This window comes from Aquila chrysaetos, chromosome 26 (assembly GCF_900496995.4).
Source record: "Aquila chrysaetos chrysaetos chromosome 26, bAquChr1.4, whole genome shotgun sequence".
In the NCBI taxonomy this organism is placed as follows: domain Eukaryota; kingdom Metazoa; phylum Chordata; class Aves; order Accipitriformes; family Accipitridae; genus Aquila; species Aquila chrysaetos.
The window spans coordinates 7371894-7390855 of NC_044029.1; the positions used below are offsets into that span (position 1 = coordinate 7371894).

The 18962-nt window shown below is 37.5% G+C and overlaps 1 protein-coding gene across 3 annotated transcripts in view; it reads left to right on the forward strand.

Annotated features, from left to right (window-relative positions):
- The first annotated feature begins 1123 nt into the window (after positions 1 to 1123).
- Positions 1124 to 18962, forward strand: part of MGAT4C (MGAT4 family member C) — a 419270-nt gene continuing 401431 nt past the window's right edge. For all 3 annotated transcript variants that reach the window (XM_030003157.1, XM_030003158.1, XM_030003159.1), the window contains exon 1: positions 1124 to 1442. The gene's annotated coding sequence lies outside the window, so the exon portion shown is untranslated. The remainder of the gene's footprint in view (positions 1443 to 18962) is intronic.

An 18962-nucleotide genomic window follows, 5' to 3' on the forward strand; every position in this document is an offset into this window, starting at 1 on the left:
GGTATACTTACTTATCATTCTCAGGATGCTCTAGAACTAAGGCTATATTCACATTTATTCAGCTGTATCTCTGTTTACAGTTTAGGGTGGGGGACTGAATTTTCATGATACTGAGAATTCAAATCTGAGAAAGTTATTGGTGGTAGATACCTGGGATTTAAGAAAGCTAGATTAGTTGAAACTGAAGAAAGGATTTGCAAAAATGCCTGTTTACTAGGGAGCATGACTGACACTCGCTCTTTGAAATTATTCCTTTTTTTTTTTTAAATTGTATCCAAAGTTTGAGAGGATAAAACATTAAACTTCTATCTACTATGTGTAATGATAACCTCCTGCACTTCAGATATCTATATAACAACCTTTTACATAACAGCTTGAAATTAGTGACTTTGTCAAACAGCTTCAGCACTAAACTAATATCTAGAAAACTTTGGTTCTATCATCTTCTTTGTAAACTAGTGCAATCAGAAAAGTGGTTCATAATTAAAGATCAACAACTTGTTACAATTTTTTTTTTTTTTAACAAAACTTTTTAGCGACATGGCAAAACACCAATCACTTTTTTTTTTGGATTATTATCTACTAAGGCTAAACATATTAATTGTTCAGAATTTAGGTGTCACTTCATTTTTTGTCAACAAGGGGAAAATACTGCCACTTTATCTCCTGGAACATTCAAAATGAAGATAACTGCAAGGAAATGATAACCATTAAAAGCAAAACATAAAGAACAGGTAGTGGAAGAATATTTTGAGTATAAGAAGATAAAGTTTGGGAAGCTGAAAATTTCCCCTACTTAGACTGTTGGGCACAGCTATATCATGAAACGTGCTGCCATTTATCAGCTTAAAAAGTTTGAGTATTTCCTTCAGATAGAAAAATCTAGGGTGATGCTATGTTTTTTCTTTCTTTTTTTTTTTTTTTTTTTTAACCTGTGGCTTGAAAGCAAGCAACAGTGAGAATGAATTTCATGCTCGTAGACACTTTTAAGACTACATTTAGCTGCAGTCACATTAGCTTAGATAATGGGAGAATTTTTCTTCATTGAAAATGCTCCCTGTCGCTTAAGAAGAACTCACTGAGGCAGCCTGCCATCTAGCTTTTTCACAGCAAAATAGGCTTGCAGACTGCAGATGAGAGACTCGGGAGCAGAGACAATTTTAACTTAGCCATCCCTAATTTATCTCAAGCTTTTTCAATTCATCTTCACTGCTCTATGCACACTGGAACACCAGATTGTCAACCCCTGGGAACAGAATGCAACCAGGGATCTAGAGAGCTGTCACATCCTGAGAAATATTTAAATTGTGCTGATTTTCTTCTGGAGTGCTGAGCAGAGGGAATGAAACTCTCCATCAAGTCATAGCTTTGCGGGCAATAGATCAGAGGATACTGCCAGTTTTTCTAATGGATTATTGTTATCGGGCAGGTTCTTCCTGAAGGTATGTAGTTACTCTCTCAATTCATTACTCCCACTATTTATCAGGTAATGATCTAATGAACTAGTAATCCAGATACATTAAGAAAAATGTTAACTAAGTAATCTGTATTGATTGAATGATGGCACTTTATTGCAGCATGTTTGCAGGTAAAATACTCTGATCTACTTACTGTAGATGTGTTGTACCTACTGCCAAGTGCTTTGTCAGCAATCCCCCCAAGCAAAAAACAACCCCTAACCTTTAACCAAAAAAAAGCAAAAATCCATTGTGCTGCATATAACATTGCCACAAGTTGATGCTGACTGTCCAGAGAATGTTGTTTTTCTGAAACAATAATGAAGAGCAAAATCATACTTCTCATTTTAAATTTGTTATAGGTGAGTATTTATTTTGCAAAATATTTTCCAAACCTGGGTATGGGCAGAACTCCCCTTAAAGTACTACAAATTAATTGTGAAGTCAGATATTTTCTTGTTTGCTATGATGTTCCTCCCTTTCACATGGGAAGTTAGGATGTTTAATTCTGAAAATCTCTGATGTTAGATATGTAACAGAAGCCTGTTGTTGCATCTGTACTGCCAGACTCCAGGAGCTTCTTAGTAAAGCATAAGGATTATATACCACAACAGGGGTTTTAAAAACAAAATCTGTAAAGAAGAATTTCTTGCCTTTTAAACTTTTGTGTTTAAATAGGAGTTACAGCATCTGTCTCGTAATCTGGAATGCTGACTGGATGTCTGTAGCTTGTGAGGCAGGCTGACCTAAAAATGAAAGATCTCTAAATTGCAGAAGCAGTCAGACATTTTTGAACTATTCCAAGCGCGGGAGTTGCTGCAGATATGGAAAAAGCACTGCCACATTCAAGTTAAAGTCCTGGCCTTGTTTAATTCCTGAGTCGGCACTCTACATGAGTACAAGCTCTGAGACTTGAACACAAAAAGTCACACGCAGGGCTAAGCAAGAGTTAAGCCCTGGGGAAAAAAAAAATAAAAAAATCTTACCTGTAACTTCTTGTCCAGTGCACTTGCTGGGCTGCTGTCATGTTACCAAGAGTAAATGATAAATGAGCTTGTGTATGGTGTACTTGATAGTGCAGTGGATATGCTGAACTGGATATTTAGTCACAAGTGACAGATGTTTGTCATACTTTTTAATGTACTGTTGAAGGAAAGCAATAAGATAGTAATAGGTGACAAAGATAGGGGCAGAAGGAGATTTCAGAAACTCATAAGGGTTAAAAACGGTAAGTCTGAGATAAGAGCATTTTCCAGTGTGTTTAACTTCCTCTATTTATGGAATGTAATATTTTCAAGGTATTAATAATAAATTACAGCAGTATATGTTGCTCCTGTATGCAACACCTGAAAGTTCCTTTCCTCTAGAGCCTTGCAAAGGCTGAAGGAAAAAGAAGAGAGATTGATTCTGTCCCATTTCCAATGAACTCCGTTAAAGTATTTCCTTTCCTATGGACCTCAGAAAGACTGAGGCAAAGAGGCTTTCATTAAACTCTCCCTAGAGGCTCCTACCATCAGCAAGCTATTTTTTAAATGAAGTATGCACACAAACTGTGTTTTTCCCAAACTCCCAAGCTTCTTGTTTACATATATAGAGCCCTCTTAAAATACTTCTGGATACACGTGGATATTTCAGCATTCTGTGCAATCACTTACGGATATCACAGCCCAAGATGGTATACGGGCATTTCTTATTATAGGCTGCTTGTATGAAAACCTAACTTTTCCAGATCAGATTCCATTTGTCTCCTTTGGGTCCAATTGTATGTTTCCTTTTAAATGTTGGGTTCCTTAAAACACTACCTAATTAAATATAATTGTTTCTGATATATGGCATTGGGGAGTAACCAATAGCAACATAACAATATCTTTGATTATCTTTTCTTCCAAGTAAGATGAAACAAAACACATTAAAAAAAAAGATTTAAATGGGAGGGTAATATTAAATAATAGGAAATAAATGAAGATTAATATCTTTATGTTCTAGCTTTACCTTCACATTGTTATTTTTCTTTTTATCTACCATGCTGTGGAGTAATAGCTATGCCTCCTTCTCTTGATAGAGATCTATGGTGTGCCCACATGTTATGCCATTTTCATCTGGAACTTTCTGCTGCCTTCTGAAATCCTTTTAGGCCATCTGTGTAAATAACTGTATTACAAAATGTGGTATAGCATAAACAGATGAAACTGTTCTGGGAAGGAAGAAAACTCAAGCACAAATTGTTTGTTATGGTGTTAAATCCAACCTCTTTAAAGTGTAGTCTTCTGCCTGCCCTGGTTCTGCTGGTATTCCTGTTCCACTTTTAGTTTGCTATTCTTTCTTCTTTCCTATGTTAACAATTTCCTAAAAAAAAAGGAAGGAAAAAAAAGTTAGTCTTCCACAGGAATTTACAGCAGTACAGCAAACTGACCTGTCTTGTTTATATTCTTCAGCAGTCCTTAGCCACTTACCTCCTGTGCTCCACTTTGCTTGAGTAAGTAAGCTTAAGTGTTGACTGTATTCCTTCCTTGATACCTTCTTAGGTTCCACTCCTTTCTGTTCTGCTGTGTGCTAGACAAATCATAAAATCAGAAGATCAGTTTTGACCTTTTTCTGCAATGCTCTTGGTTTTCCCTTGTGCTTATTTAACAGCTGTTTGAGGTTGGAGTTTATTCTTCCAGAGTGAGCCTCTAGAAGGTAAAGATATTATGTGGAACTTGGTGCAAAAAAGGCACCTTCTTACTCTGTTATATTCTTCTTCCTTCTTGCTTTATATTGGGGTAACTATCCTAATTCTATATCGTGGATATAAATAACATCTCTTATGGACTTTTTTGGAAAAAAAAAAAAATCATGACTGTTTGACATTATTTGTTCTTTGAACTCTAACAGGTAACTACTGGAAAAAGTGCTTAGAAAAAGAAGAGCCTAGGGACCTGGGTAATGGTAGGATTTGCAAAACAAGAATGAATGCTTTCAGGCAAAACCTGGATATTTCTAACAGGAGGATGTGCAATGACCTTATTTGTTTCTTCCCTTTATATGTCTTTCTAGGTTTTAGGACTGACTTGTCACTATTTACAACATTTATGAAGTGTACTCTTTTGTTTCAAGTGTATCTTTTACACAGCCCATTAGCTACACAACACATTTGATTATGTAATAATTCTGTTAAGACTTAAGTAGGTCTAATGACATATGGCAAATCTGTGTTTTCACACACATAATTTCACAATTTTGAGTGAGCAAGAGTGAAAAGATGGTTTCCCCTGAGAATCATAGCTGATTATTGTAAAGCACATCAAGAAGTAGGGGTGGAAAGAACATACAAAGCTAGTTCACATTTGCAAAGCTGTCTTATTTTGGTTGAAATGCTTCAGCACATTCTCCAACTGTTATCCAGCTTCTTAAACCATGGGATACCCTGCCTAGCTGCAGGTACAAGTCCAAGGCCTCACATAAGTCTTGTGTTGTATCTTTCAGCCCCTTATTTCAGTTATGCAGAATATCTGAAATTTTAATAGACGCTGATATTTAAGCAACTGAGTATATATTTGTTCATATTTTCATGAAAAAAAAAAAGATAAATAAGTACCAGAATTCCCTTCTCCTGCCTTACTCTGTCCCCATCTCTTAAGAGGATTCAGATCAAGTAATAACACAATTCTGATTACTTATATCCTCCTAATAGACAAAGTTTACAGTCCAAAGTAGCTGGTGTTCCTGTTGAAAGGTACAGAGCTCACAAAAATATCGACAAGTCCATGATTAAATGAATTAATATTGGCTTCAGGGAAATATCTTTCAGATTATGTATTTTTTAATATAATTTTCTAAAAGTGGATCTGAATTCCTTTGTTCTATGACTGACCTTAGTTTGATATATTTTGAGCAAAGCATTTTGTTTTAAAAAGCTTCCAAAGATTTGGGTTTTTTTGTTGGTGTCCTCTGCCTCATTTCCCACCCCCCAAATGATATGAAATCACATTTGAAAACCTGTAATAACTACCCCTATTGCCTTTCTGGAAAGCCCTAATTTTAGAGGAAGAATACTTAAACACTTGTCAGCATATGGTTCAAGGATTATTTTAACTAAAGTTTTTGTTGTAGATTTTAGTCTTCTTCCTCTTTTCTATGCAGTAGAAAGTAAATACGCCTCAAAAAATAAGAATGTTATACCCTTAATCTTTTCTTATATTTTTTCTTTCTTTTGTATATTGCTGAGGGTGGAAGTTATTCTGAAACATCCAGGGTCAGTCTCTTCTTCTTGCCAACAAATACACAGGGTTCTCTGCAGTAGGCTTTTTCAGGTGCAATTAAAAATTTGGTTTGTTTGTGGAGCTTCAATGTTGCTTTTCTATCTTAATGCAGTCATTAAAATTGCTGTCTCACATAGAGAGATAAATAACATTCCTGAAGAAATTATAGTAATATATCTTGTTCTGAATGTCATTTAATATCCAGTTTACCTCTTTCTTGCACTGCTGGAAGTCACTGCACTGAAGCCAACAGAAAAAAATGAGAGTGGAATCAGGCTCAGTATGTTTAAGTATCCCTGTTTGCCCCTACATGCCAATCAGTGTGAAGTTCCTGTCTTAAACTGTGTCTATTAATAAGGCTTTGAAATGTAGATTATTTGTTTGGACATAAAACTGCTTCTGCTTTGCTCTTCCAGCTGCTGCTGAAGACTAGCAACACTTTTCAACTGTCCATAGCTTCTCAAATTTTGAAAGCTGCTTCATCAGAATTTAAGGCAGATGAACAAATTCTGTTTCAAAGAATTTTAAAGAATTCCTTGCTGCCCCAAATAATCGTTATTTTAAGGGTATGAAATATATGGTTATATAAGGTTATTACCTGGGATACACTTCTAAGATGTGTTGTCGTTACACACACATCTATTTAAAAAAAAAAATTCAAGTTCTAATTTGACTACTTTTTCAGTAGCAATTAACATTAAGAAACCTTGGCAAGCGTGCATATTTTCACATGAATGAAGAAGCATTTCTAATTTGTGTTTTCAAACGTGTAGAACATTACTGTATAAGTAATGATGGAAGAGTTCTCTATAAAATCAAAGTACACTCTGAATCAAGGAGGAGTTCACTGTCTCTAGTTAAGCTTTACCTCCTTTCTCCAGTGTTTCCTCTTATCCTTTTTGCTCAACTTTCATTTGACAGGTTGAGCTTTTCTTGTACTGTATGGCAAAAGTGAGAGAAACTCAAATTTAAGAGGTTCTACTTTATAAGGCTGTTATTTTTGAAGAAATATGGGGACCAGTATGCTTTCTCCAGCTGTTTGTTCGTATACAGGGTAGGAGTGAAAGGGGTTAATAAGCTATTTTATCTATCCTCTGCTTGTGAAGTCATGAAGAAAACGGACACTGCCAAACTGAACAGATAAAAAAACCAGTCAGACTCCTAAAATATTTAGATACTCTAAGAAAAATATTTTGGTCTGTGTTCTGTATTCCCAAGACCATTAATAGATCTGTTGCAATTAATGTAGCGCAGTCTCTGAAACTTAGGGATGATTTTTAGCTCTTTGAAACCACTGAAATATCATTCCTGTATCTGGCCTTCCTTGCTCAGCCATTGATTCAGTCCTTCTCCACTCCCTCCTATGTACAAGCTGATATTCTCCTTCTTGCTGTAAGCTATGTTAAACATCATATAATAAGTTTTACTATTGTTCCTTGTAGGAATTGAGGGTGTACATGAGTATGATGCAACAGCTGAGCCACTTTAGCATCTTGCCAACACTGAAGGGATGTCATGCTATGTCCTTCCCTCTTCTGGAGAGGCTTTTCAGCAGCTTTGACACTGGAGCTTGCCAAACCCTTTCACGAGTCATTCTAAGCATAAGCCTGATGGAAAGTTAACTCAGCAGAAAAAATGCATAATTTTCCAATAATTTAGTAATTTGAATCATGTCAGCTAAGGACTTGATGAATCTGGGACGTGAATCACATCAGCGAAAGACCAAGGAGACCGAGGCTGTTAGAGGAATGGGGTAGAAGGAAGGGTTTCCTCCTTTTTGCTGCAGTAAACTGTTAGATTACAACATCCATAACATTTAACCTCACCTTAAAACTGCCTTGTGCTCTTTGTATGTCTCCCTTACTCCCGTCAAAAAGTGTCAGCAGAGGAAAAACGAGATCTCTGCTCACTTTCAGAGAAGGTCTTATTGCTCTGGTGTGTGTCTCCCTGGGGAAAAGCAGCCTGGCAGCCAAACAGGGAGATTGAAATCACTTAGAGCTTTGGAGTTTCCCTTGCCATCAAAACACCTGCTGCAACACTAGCCAAAGTGGTAAGTCAGTAAGGATCACTAAGAACCACCTGTATAGTTTATCAGATCTAGTTAAACAAGACCCAAACCTGATCAGTTTTATAAAAATGGGAAAATATGCTTACATACTCAGTAGTGAATTTTTAAGATTTTCTTTTGTTTTTTTCTTGATGTAAGTTGTTTTCCAAAAACTTTTCGGTTTCTTTGCTTGCTTTTTGTAGTTTTGGGTCTATCAGTCCTGTGTCCCCCTTGCTTCAAAGTCTGGGGGTTTGTTTTTTCTTTGTTTCTGGCTGCCACTGCAATGCTGAAGATTAAAGGGACTGGTCATGCTGTGCTAAGTAGCTGGTAAATCTTGAAATGGGCAATGCTTTAAGTGTTTCCAAGTTTTTACTGTGTGTGTGGCTACATCTTAATCTTCAGCTTGATCAGGACCATCTTTTTTTCCATGTATTCAGACAAAGCATAATTCTTGAGTAGAACTCCTACCTAATACAGTAAAATAGAATCACAGAATGGTTAAGGTGGGAAGGGACCTCTGGAGGTCATCTGGTCCAACCATCCTGCTCAAGCAGGGCCACCTAGAGACGGTTGTCCAGCACCACGTCCTGTCGGCTTCTGAATATCTCCAGGGATGGAGACTCCACAACTGCTCTGGGCAGCTTGTGCCAGTGCTCTGTCACCCTCACAGTAAAAAAGTGTTTCCTGATGTTCAGAGGGAACCTCCTGTGTTTCAGTTAGTTCTCACTGCCTCTGGTCCTGTCACTGGGCACCACTGAAAAGAGCTGGGCTTCATCATCTTTGCACCATCCCTTCAGGTATTTGTACACATTGATAAGATCCCCCTGAGGCTTCTCTTCTCCAGGCTAAACAGTCCCAGCTCTCTCAGGCTTTTCTCATGGGAGAGATGCTCATAGGAGAGATGCTCCAGTCCCTTCATCGTCTTTGTAGCCCTTCATTGGACTCTCTCCAGTTTGTTGGTGTCTCTCTTGTACTGGGGAGGCTAGAACTGGCCAAAGCACTCTAGATGTGGCCTTACCAGTGCTGAGTAGAGGGGAGGGATCACCTCCCTCAACCTGCTGGCAACGCTTAACCCGGGAGCCACCTTTGCAGCAAAGGCACCTTACTGGCTCATGATCAACTTGGTGTCCACCAAGACTCCCTGGTCCTTTTCTACCAAGCTGCTTTCCAGCTGGGTGGCTCCTAGCATATATCATTGCATGGGGTTGCTCTTCCCCAGTGTCATGATTTAAGCCCAGCCAGCAACTAAACACCACGCAGCCGCTCACTCACTTCCCCCCACACCCAGTGGGATGGGGGAGGGAATCAGAAAAAAAAAAAGTGAAACTTGTGGGTTGAGATAAAAACAGTTTAATAGAACAAAAAAGAAGAAACTAATAATGATAGTACTAACAATACTAAAATGACAATAATAATAGTAAAAGGATTGGAATATACAAAACAAGTGATGCACAATGAAATTGCTCACCACCCACTGACTGATGCCCAGTTAGTTCCTGAGCAGCAAGCCCTCCCTGCCCAGCTCCCCCCAGTTTATATACTGGGCATGACATCACATGGTATGGAATACCCTTTGGGCCAGTTTGGGTCAGCTGTCCTGGCTGTGTCCCCTCCCAACTCCTTGTGCCCCTCCAGCCTTCTGGCTGGCTGGGCATGAGAAGCTGAAAAATCCTTGACTTAGTCTAAACATTACTTAGCAACAACGGAAAACATCAGTGCGTTATCAACATTCTTCTCATACTGATCCCAAAACACAGCACTATACCAGAGGAAGAAAATTAACTCTATCCCAGCCAAAATCAGGACACCCAGGTACATGACTTCGCACTTCTTGCTGAAATAAATAATATATTGCTTAAAAAGCTTATAAAATCTGCTTTCTTTTTATCCATCTCAAATTGTTTTGGGGATCCCAGGCAACACTATTTATTTTCTTTTCTTAAAAAAGAATTCTTCCCTGCAGTTAGAACTAGGATTTTAAGTCAGAAAATGAAGGCGTTCGTTTGTTCCTTTTTCTGTCTTATTTCAACTTAATGACTCCTAGCTACTCTGTAGAGGTATGATGTCACCAGTGGACACCAACAATGTTCCTCAGGGTTCAGTTCTAGGGCCAGTTCTGTTCACTACATTTATCAACGATCTGGGTGCAGTAGTTGAATGCATTGGCAAGTGTGATGATGATACCAAACTGGGAGGTGCTGTTGACTCTCTTGAGGGACAAGAGGCCTTGCAGAGGGATCTAGATAGATTGGAGCATTGGGCTATGATTAATGGGATGGAATTTAACAAGTTTGAATGCTGGATTCTGCACCTGGGACAGAGTAAGGCTAGGCACAAGTATAAATTGGGAGAGGAGAGGCTGAAGAGCAGCCCTGCAGAAAGGGATCTGGGGGTGCTGGTCGACAGGAGGCTCAACAGGAGCCAGCAGCGTGCCCTGGCAGCCGAGAGGGCAAACCCCATCCTGGGGTGCATCGAACACAGCGTGACCAGCTGGTCAAAAGAGGGGATCATCCCGCTGTATTCAGCGTTGGTGCGGTCTCACCTGGAGTACTGTGTGCAGTTCTGGGCCCCACAATTTAAGAAGGATGTTCAGGTCCTTGAATGCGTCCAGAGGAGGGCAACGAAGCTGGTGGCAGGGCTGGAAGGCATGTCCTGTGAGGAGCGGCTGAGGGCTTTGGGTTTGTCTAGTTTGGAGAAAAGGAGGCTGAAGGGCGACCTCATTGCTCTCTGCAGCTTCCCGAGGAGGGGACGTGGCAGGGGAGGTGCTGGGCTCTTCTCCCTGGGGTCCAGGGATGGGACACATGGGAGTGGTTCAAACCTGCGCCAGGGGAGGTTTAGACTAGACATTAGGAAGCATTTCTTTACAGAGAGGACGGTCAAACACTGGAACAGGCTTCCTAGAGAGGTGGTCGATGCCCCAAGCTTGTCAGTGTTTAAGAGACATTTGGACAATGCCGTTAAGAACACACTTTAGCTTTTGGTCAGCCCTGAATTGGTCAGAGAGTTGGACTAGGTGATTGTGTAGGTTAACATTTTGTATTCTACCACACTTTAAAAACCAACTATAGATGGAATGTACTGAAGGAAAGGAGGAAGCAAGATTGAAGGTACTGCTGTATGCAGCTGTCAGTCTGTCTCGGAAGATTGGTTGGTCTGCTATGTTAAATTTAATGTATTCTCCTATTTCTTCACTAGTTAGAAAATGTGTTATTATTTTATTGGTTTAGATCCTTAATTTGAGTGCTTACAAGTCTTGAGTATTGGGCAAAGGAGACTTGATATTTTAGTTTTCCAGGTTTCTGGGTGAGAAAGCAAGCTGATACACACACATATTGTAAATATATGTAGTTGAAACTCAGCATTAAATAAGGAGCCACTGACTGCAAATGGGTCATCCCCCAAAGTGCTTGTTTACCTTTTTTTTTCTGAATAGAATTACTGTGATACCTTAGGGGGAAAAAATTCAGTGATTTATAATTGGAATAGATCTTATTCATTAAAGGGTGCCTTTACTGAAAGTGAAATTAAGTGTATGAGCCAGAATATCTGCAACAAGTTTAAAGCATCTCTTGCTTCCTAAACCAAGTGAATCATATTTCAAGACCACAGAAGACAAAAGGCTATATATATATGTACATATGTATACATATGAGACATTATTATTGTTATTATGTTAATAATATGTATTGTTAGTAATATAGTATTGTCTAAATCCTACTAGAAATGTTTTTAAAAAAATCAAAATTAGGCATTTTGGAATTAGGCATGATGGAAAAAGCAAGAAATAGTAACTCCTTGCACACTTAATAGTAGCACTAGCTGCAGGCATGTAGTATATTTGAAACCTATCTGCACTGAATGGTGCTTGAACTGATGAGATTATTCTACTTTTCCTGTAGTGGCCAAAAGTAACATAATATTTAGTGTATGGTATTACATGCTATTTCATGTTGCTTACATAGATGGATCCAGCCTCCTCAGAACAAACATAAACCACAACATACTTTCCTTTTAAGTGATAATACATATGTAGATAAGCTGAAGGACACTTTAGTATAAAACAAATGTTTCATTTTCCCTAGACATCTCTGTATTGGCCACTGCCAGAAATGTTTAAATAGCATACAATTTTATTTTGTTCTTATGATGTCTTTGTATATTTTAATAGTATTACTCTGCCATTACCAGCTTTCACTTTACTACTTGCAAATGCAATTACAAACTATGTATCACAATCATAACTTTCTATGAAGGTACCAAGTGGAACTTAATCATATACAAATCCATATCATTCCAGTGGTTGCTTTCTTTAGTTTACTATTATTAGAAGAAACAAAACATCAGGAACAAAGCTGAGTTCTGACTTGAAATTACCTGGGACATAAAAGCGACAATGACATATTTATTCATATTGATTTTCAGTAAATATTGGTAGACAACCATGTTTACAGAAAGAGTTTAAATTCCATACCAAAAGCATCTCCACACATCTGAAATGAAACAGGGAGTATAAAAGAAGAGATGGATAGAAACCCAGATAAACATGTAAGCTAAAATGTTGAACACATGGCAACATTCACTGTAGTTCATTGTTTCATAATGGAACATTTTATTTTCATTAGAAAATTGGTTTGAAGGTCCACAACATTCTTACATATACAATAACAAAAACCTCTATCTTCTATAATCTTTGCATATAAACAGGAACCTATCTGAAACATAAGGCACTCTACTTACCAAATAAAATACTGGTTAGTGTTCTGATTAGTGTTCTTAGACTGAGAGGTAACTGGTTTGTATATTGGACGGTTAAAAGGGAATTTCTTTTACCTCTCAGAGATCTCTAGTATAGTTTATAAAAAAGTACAAACAGACTATTTGTAAACTCACAAATTATGCTTATCTGCCTGAATAATGATTTTTCTCAAAAGTGGTGATATGCTTCACTGTACATTTTTGGGAGCCAGGAATAAGACCCAGATATAATTTTCTGGATAACAATGTTTGCCTTTCCATAGAAGCCCTCTTTGGCAAAAGACAGGATGAAAGAATTTCTTAAATACAGAAAGATATGTACCTTTTAGTGTAGAATTAATAAAATTCTCTGCCTGTTTTCCCTTCTCCTCCATACCCCCAATTTCTTCCTTAGGCCATAACTCAACAACCAATATTATGTCAAAAATACTGGGCTAAGCAGCCTCTTTCCTCTCTAAATTCTTTCCCGACACTGCTCCTCATCGATATGGCAGAAAGGGATGTACAGCTGGCTATACGGCTAACTAAACTGGAAAATAGCAAATAAAAAGTGCCTTTCTAAAATATTTTCCATTCCCATTTAAGCCATCTAATTGGAGAAGCTCATGGGATAATTGTTTTGGAAACTTAGGCTGCTTAATTAGCCTCTCTATTCACCACTCTTTTTCTCTCACTATAGCGGAAGTTTAAAGGGGCACTGACTGAAAGCCCCGTTACCTTTGTAAGGGTTTCTCCTGTTGAATGCAAGGGCAAGTTGGCAGAAACAACAGCGAGACATCACACTTGAGTTTTTAATGTAGTACAGCGTAACCAGGAGCAACCTCATTGTAGTAGCATGGAGGTCAGTGCGGACATTCTCCAGAAGCTGAGTAGATTACCCTTCAAATCTGTGTGGAGGAGTTCCATGTCACAGCTCAAATTGCTGCTAGATACCAAAACTAGTTCAAGTACCTGTGTTCTGCATTGGAGTCTCACCGGAGACATACATTTAGTATTGCACCTCCTTGATGCTGCAGCACTGTTGTTGGACCCTTGCTCTCCAGATGAATCCTTAGGACATGAGTGGTGAGGCTTTGTAAAGGTGACCTGCAGCTTGCTTAGTGCTGTATTTGCTGTATGGAGACAGGGACTAGTATTCTGGTCACTCCTACCAGATTTACTATAAGGATTACTACTGTAATTGACTGGTATATTTTTATTGAGCAAAATTCACTTTAAGTTTCTTGCCCTGAAAACAGTCTGTTCATACCACAATCTTGCATGAATATTTCTTATTCAATAGGAGTTTGATTACTGAAGCAGTAGGTTAACTCATGGATTTAATGAAGACCAGTGCTGCTTAAAAACCAAGTTGCATGTTTTAGTAACACGTGTATTTATCAACTGAGGTATGTACTGTTCCCAGACTGCTGATGTGTATAGTGAGTGTTTTAATGAAATGAGTTTGTATAATGTGGAAAGAATGCTAGCATGGTACTGTTTAATCAACTACCAGAGAAGACAACAAAAATATCCTCTTCCTGTAGATACTTATCCCAATTGCTCCACATGCTGCTGTTGGAGCAGATGATGGATATTTAATACTAAGTAGGTGCTCTGGTTTGTATGCTGAAATATTACTTCATTACTTAAAGAATGTGGTTATAGAACTGATATATTGCATTACTTTGTCATATTGTGTCAAGTTGAATTGACTTACAATGTGAACTATGTAACGTGATGTGATTCCCTGTAATTTGCCATAATTTGATACAATATAATTTAGCAGGTCAGAAATGTAAAACAAACAAAACTTTGTCCATGATGAAATTCATGGTACTCATTTAGGCAATTGTGAAAAGAATTTTTGCCAGAAAATGGAATGGAAATACATTTCACATGATGAATATTTCCCTAGAAATATTCCCTATACAACACAGTAGAATTGTTTAAGCCAAAGAAATTTTGGAGCTGATGAATACTTAGTCTCACTGAGAGTGGGTCTAAGGAATACCTTGAATGGATGCCATTTTCCTCAAAAGCCACCAGAACACAGCACACTAGCCTAGGATCTGGCTTTACAGTAACAGTTTACACAGTGCACATCAACTTCAGTTCTGAAATCATTAACATAGGTATGTTAATGATCAAGCTTAGGCAGAAAAAATATTTTTACATGCAGGAGTTGGTGGACTCATAGCTTTGTATCTGATCATTAAGTCAAGAGATTTATGTATAACATGGAATCTGTGTCAGCTGGAACTGACAGTGTCAGGCAAGTGTCACCCGCAGTATGAAAATGTGATTGACAGAAAGTTCATTACTTGATTAGGGGCTTAATTGTTTTGCTTAGTCAAAGTAACCCCTTCTTATCAGCCTCAGGCCCTCACTGGGGCATAAAGCCCCAGGGACTACAGAGAAATATGAAGAACAAGGTGAATGACACAGTAAAAAGATAAAGTTATTCCATTTGTTATACAGCAATTTTTTTTTTTTTTAGGCTACCCGTATAAATGGGAGAAAAACAATGCTCCAAATAAAGCAGGAGAAAATCATACATGTTATTTCAAGCAATCTTTGGCAAAATTACTTTACTAAGCTACAGGTATATAAAATAATCTAAAATTGAAATTCATGCTGAGCTTTGAGATGCAGCAATCTCCTAACCTTGCTACAACACAAATCTTCATAACGGCCAATCAAAGAGTAATATAAGAAAAAAAAACCCAAATACTATCAATCCGTGGTAAGGTTGTGTTTTTAAACCTGTACTGTAAATGTTTATTCTTTATTTGAGATGTAAAAATGAAAAATCTAACTTTACAAACTTTTCATATAATAAATTGTTAAGAAGTACTGAGATCCTTGATACCCACTGCTTTTGATATATTTCACTGTATTTTATAGGAAAGAGTTTCTGGAAGAAGCAAAACATTTCAGAAACTTTTTTTTTTTATATTCAGATGTATTTTGATTCTTCTATCTGTTCAATTAAGTAATTTCTGATAATTCAATGACTTAAGAAAGAAGATAGATTAAAGCAAATTTTGGATCTTTATCAGCCCACAGACTGTCTTACTTATTTGGTAAGAGCTAAAGTCACAGTAGGCAAGAACCAGCTCTGATTTTTAAGAATATCTGTATCTAGGAAGCTGGTAATTTTGAAACTTCATACTTGTCCTTATATTTTGCACAAAACTGAATCAGTCACATAGTCTGACAACAGCATCTTCTAATTAATGATATGTGGGGGTACGTGAAGAAAATGGGCATCCTGGTTACCTGTATCTTCTTCCAGAGCTTTTTGTAGGACTGGTGGCTCAATCACTTTAGTTTAGCCATAGCATGGCCCTGCTCTGACCGGGGAGGTTAAGTCAGATGTCCTTCAGGTATCCTTCCCACCTAAATTAATCTATGGTCCTGTGAGTCTATGTAATAAAATTATTTGAGCATGCAGAGGTTTGAAAGAGTACATACACAAAGAAGCAGTATTGCAGAACCACAGGAGGACTTCTGCAGATCATCTGGTCCAACCCTCATGCTCAAAGGAGGGTCAGCTAGAGCAGGTTAGGCAGGGCTGTATCCAGCTGGGTTTTGAACATCTCCAGGGATGGGGATGCCACAAAATCTATGGCAAATCTGCTCCTGTGTTTGATCACCCTCACAGTGAAAAAGTTCTTTATTATGTTTAAGAGGAATTTCCTGTATTTCAGCCTGTGCCCATTGCCTCTCATCCAGTTACTAGATAACACTGAGAAGAGTCTGGCTCCGTCTTCTTCACATCTCTCTTGAACATAGATAAGATCCCCCTCAGACCTTTCTTCTCCAGGCTGAACAGACCTAGCTCTCTCAGACTCTCTTCATATGAAAGATTGTTCAGCATACAAGATCCCCGATCCTAGAATCCATTTTCTGACAATAGAAAATGTCATTATTCAATTTTAAAAGAGTGTGAAGTTGTATTTTTCTAGAAAGTTCTTGATATTTAATACTCTATTTAAGAAGAAAAAAAGACCCACAACAAACTATAGCATGTTCCAAGCACAAATCATTTTATTACCTTATCACAACTGTTTACTTCCTCCTATGTGTACATACAGAACACGGTCTGCTTGTGTAGTGTATACTATATATGTAGAATTATCATAGTCTTTATTACTTCGTTACTTCCTTTATAAAGTGACAGAATAATTTTTATGTAACCTAATACATCGATATCCCATCTTCCTTTTAGTTACTTTTGCCCAAACTCCTGCCATAAGTATGAAAGCGGATACTAAATTATGTGCCACTGCAAAGGTAACCACCATGGAGTTTGGGAGTATCCTGTTCTTTAATGCCCACCTAATCTGTTCAGTTATTTGGGCACTCTGGGGCAGAGAAGAGCCAGAATCATCACTGTGCTATAAATGTGCATATGTACAATGAGTTTTTTCTTGGGCAAACAGTGCCCAAATAAGAAGGGTCATGTCAGTGAGTGTCTATCTCCAGGGCAGTGACTCACAAAGCCTATTATTGGGGTTTTATGTGCGGGTTACCTACCTTTAGCAATTAGTTCTTAGGCATTTCACATTCTAATCAAATTCCAACATAGACAGTCTCACTAGGGAACAAATTTCCAAGTTGCTTGTTTAAATTCATGGATATATTTATGTATCAGCTCATAATGATAGGGGTGGAATGTTCCCACACTTAACAAAAAAAGATGCTAGGCTTTTTATTATTATTATTTTAATAAGAACAATGAGTTGTATCTTCGTTCTCTGAATTTTACCCATCTTTTCTCAGTCAGGTTTTTCAGTCCATGACAGTATGTCAGATCTCTTAGTGAATTCATTTAAGCTAGTAAACTCACTTGGAAATTTTATAGAATGATATTTAATACTCTATTAATACTTTAATACTCTGACATTTTTCTCTGGTCTCAGCCTTGCATCATCTACAACTGTGACTGTTGCAAAGGAGTTCTGCACCTGGTTTTTTTTCCCTGAAGTTGTTTCTTTTTTTTTAACTTAACGTGAAAAATTATTTTTGTGTAGTATTTGAGCTTGTTCTGAAGGAAAAAATTGTTTCCATTTAAAATTATATCAGTAGTAGAGAAGCTATTAAACTCTGTTAGAAATGTATCAGATGAATACATCTTTTTCAGTCTTACTGTACTGTTACACTGCTAATGTCTGTATACCTTAGAAAATATTTTCTTCCCAGAATGACTTCTATTAATTTGGATACAGCTCAAGAATCTTATGAATGTAAATTCTTATCACCTCCTGGTTTCACAATAGTTGCCAGGTTTTTTTATTATCATTACTGAGCTTTTTGAGAAAATGAGAATCCAATATTAATGTTATGCCTAAATTGATGTTATTTGCACATTTGTCCTAGTTGCTTCAATAATAGGAATTTCATTATTTTAAGCAATTCCTGAGTTTTTAAGGGACAGTATATCAGTAAGCCTATTATTTTTGGTGATGGCTAACTTTTTAAGACTCTTTCAGAGCTTGTAAATATTAACATGATTCATAGATTCAGTTTTCATTAACTAACCGCATACTATGCTACGAGACAGAGCGGACCATGAAAATAAATCAAGGCCTGAACAAGGAAAAAACAAAATTATAGCAATGTTGCAGCCTAAAATAATTCCACCAGTATTGTACTGATCCGTTACATTTTTATGCTTCAGTTAAGTTTAGAGACAAGTCTATAACATGAAATTGTACATAAGGTCTGTGTTCCTACTTAGCAGAATCACAATGGTAGTAGCACTTAAGTTACATTTTGAAGTATTTCTGCTCATTCAATATCCTAAAATGTAAATACTTAAGTAGAAAAAGCAAAAATGGCATGTTATCAATTATTCTGTGATGCTAACAGATGGTCTAACTGCCCAGCCTGTTCATTCACAGTTTGTTGTATACGTGCTTTTTGGTTAAAGGGTTGTAGCCAAGCAGGAAAGAGGAAGGTTCCCTGATAATGTTACTGTGACTGATGCGCTTCGAACAGGAGTAATTTTTTGTACAGGGGAAGGTTCTCCTTCCTTGAGAATTCACAACACTTAGCTCAGAAGAGCTTCTGCAGTGTAATGTGAGACAGACAGATCTGAAAATGCCAACAAGAAAGCCTGCAAAATGGATATAGCTGGGAGATTCCTGAAAGGAGCAAAGTAGTTTTTCAGCTAGTAAGCCACAGACAGGAGAAACTCTTTTTGTGGGACTCCCAGGGGATAACATGGAAAACTTCTTCCCTGTAAATCAAAGAAAGTTGCTGGAATGGAAAGAAAGAATCAAGGGGAGGACGTTTCCTCCTCCAAACTGTTGGAGAGTGTAGAATTACTTCTCAGGTATTTTATTTAATGTCTCATCCAGGAGATCTAAGTTTACAAATTTATTTTCTTCAACATCAGTTTTTTTCTGTGATTTGATAAAACCTAATTGCAGAGCTTACAAACCTTTTATTGTCTTTTATCAAGCTTCTATCAAG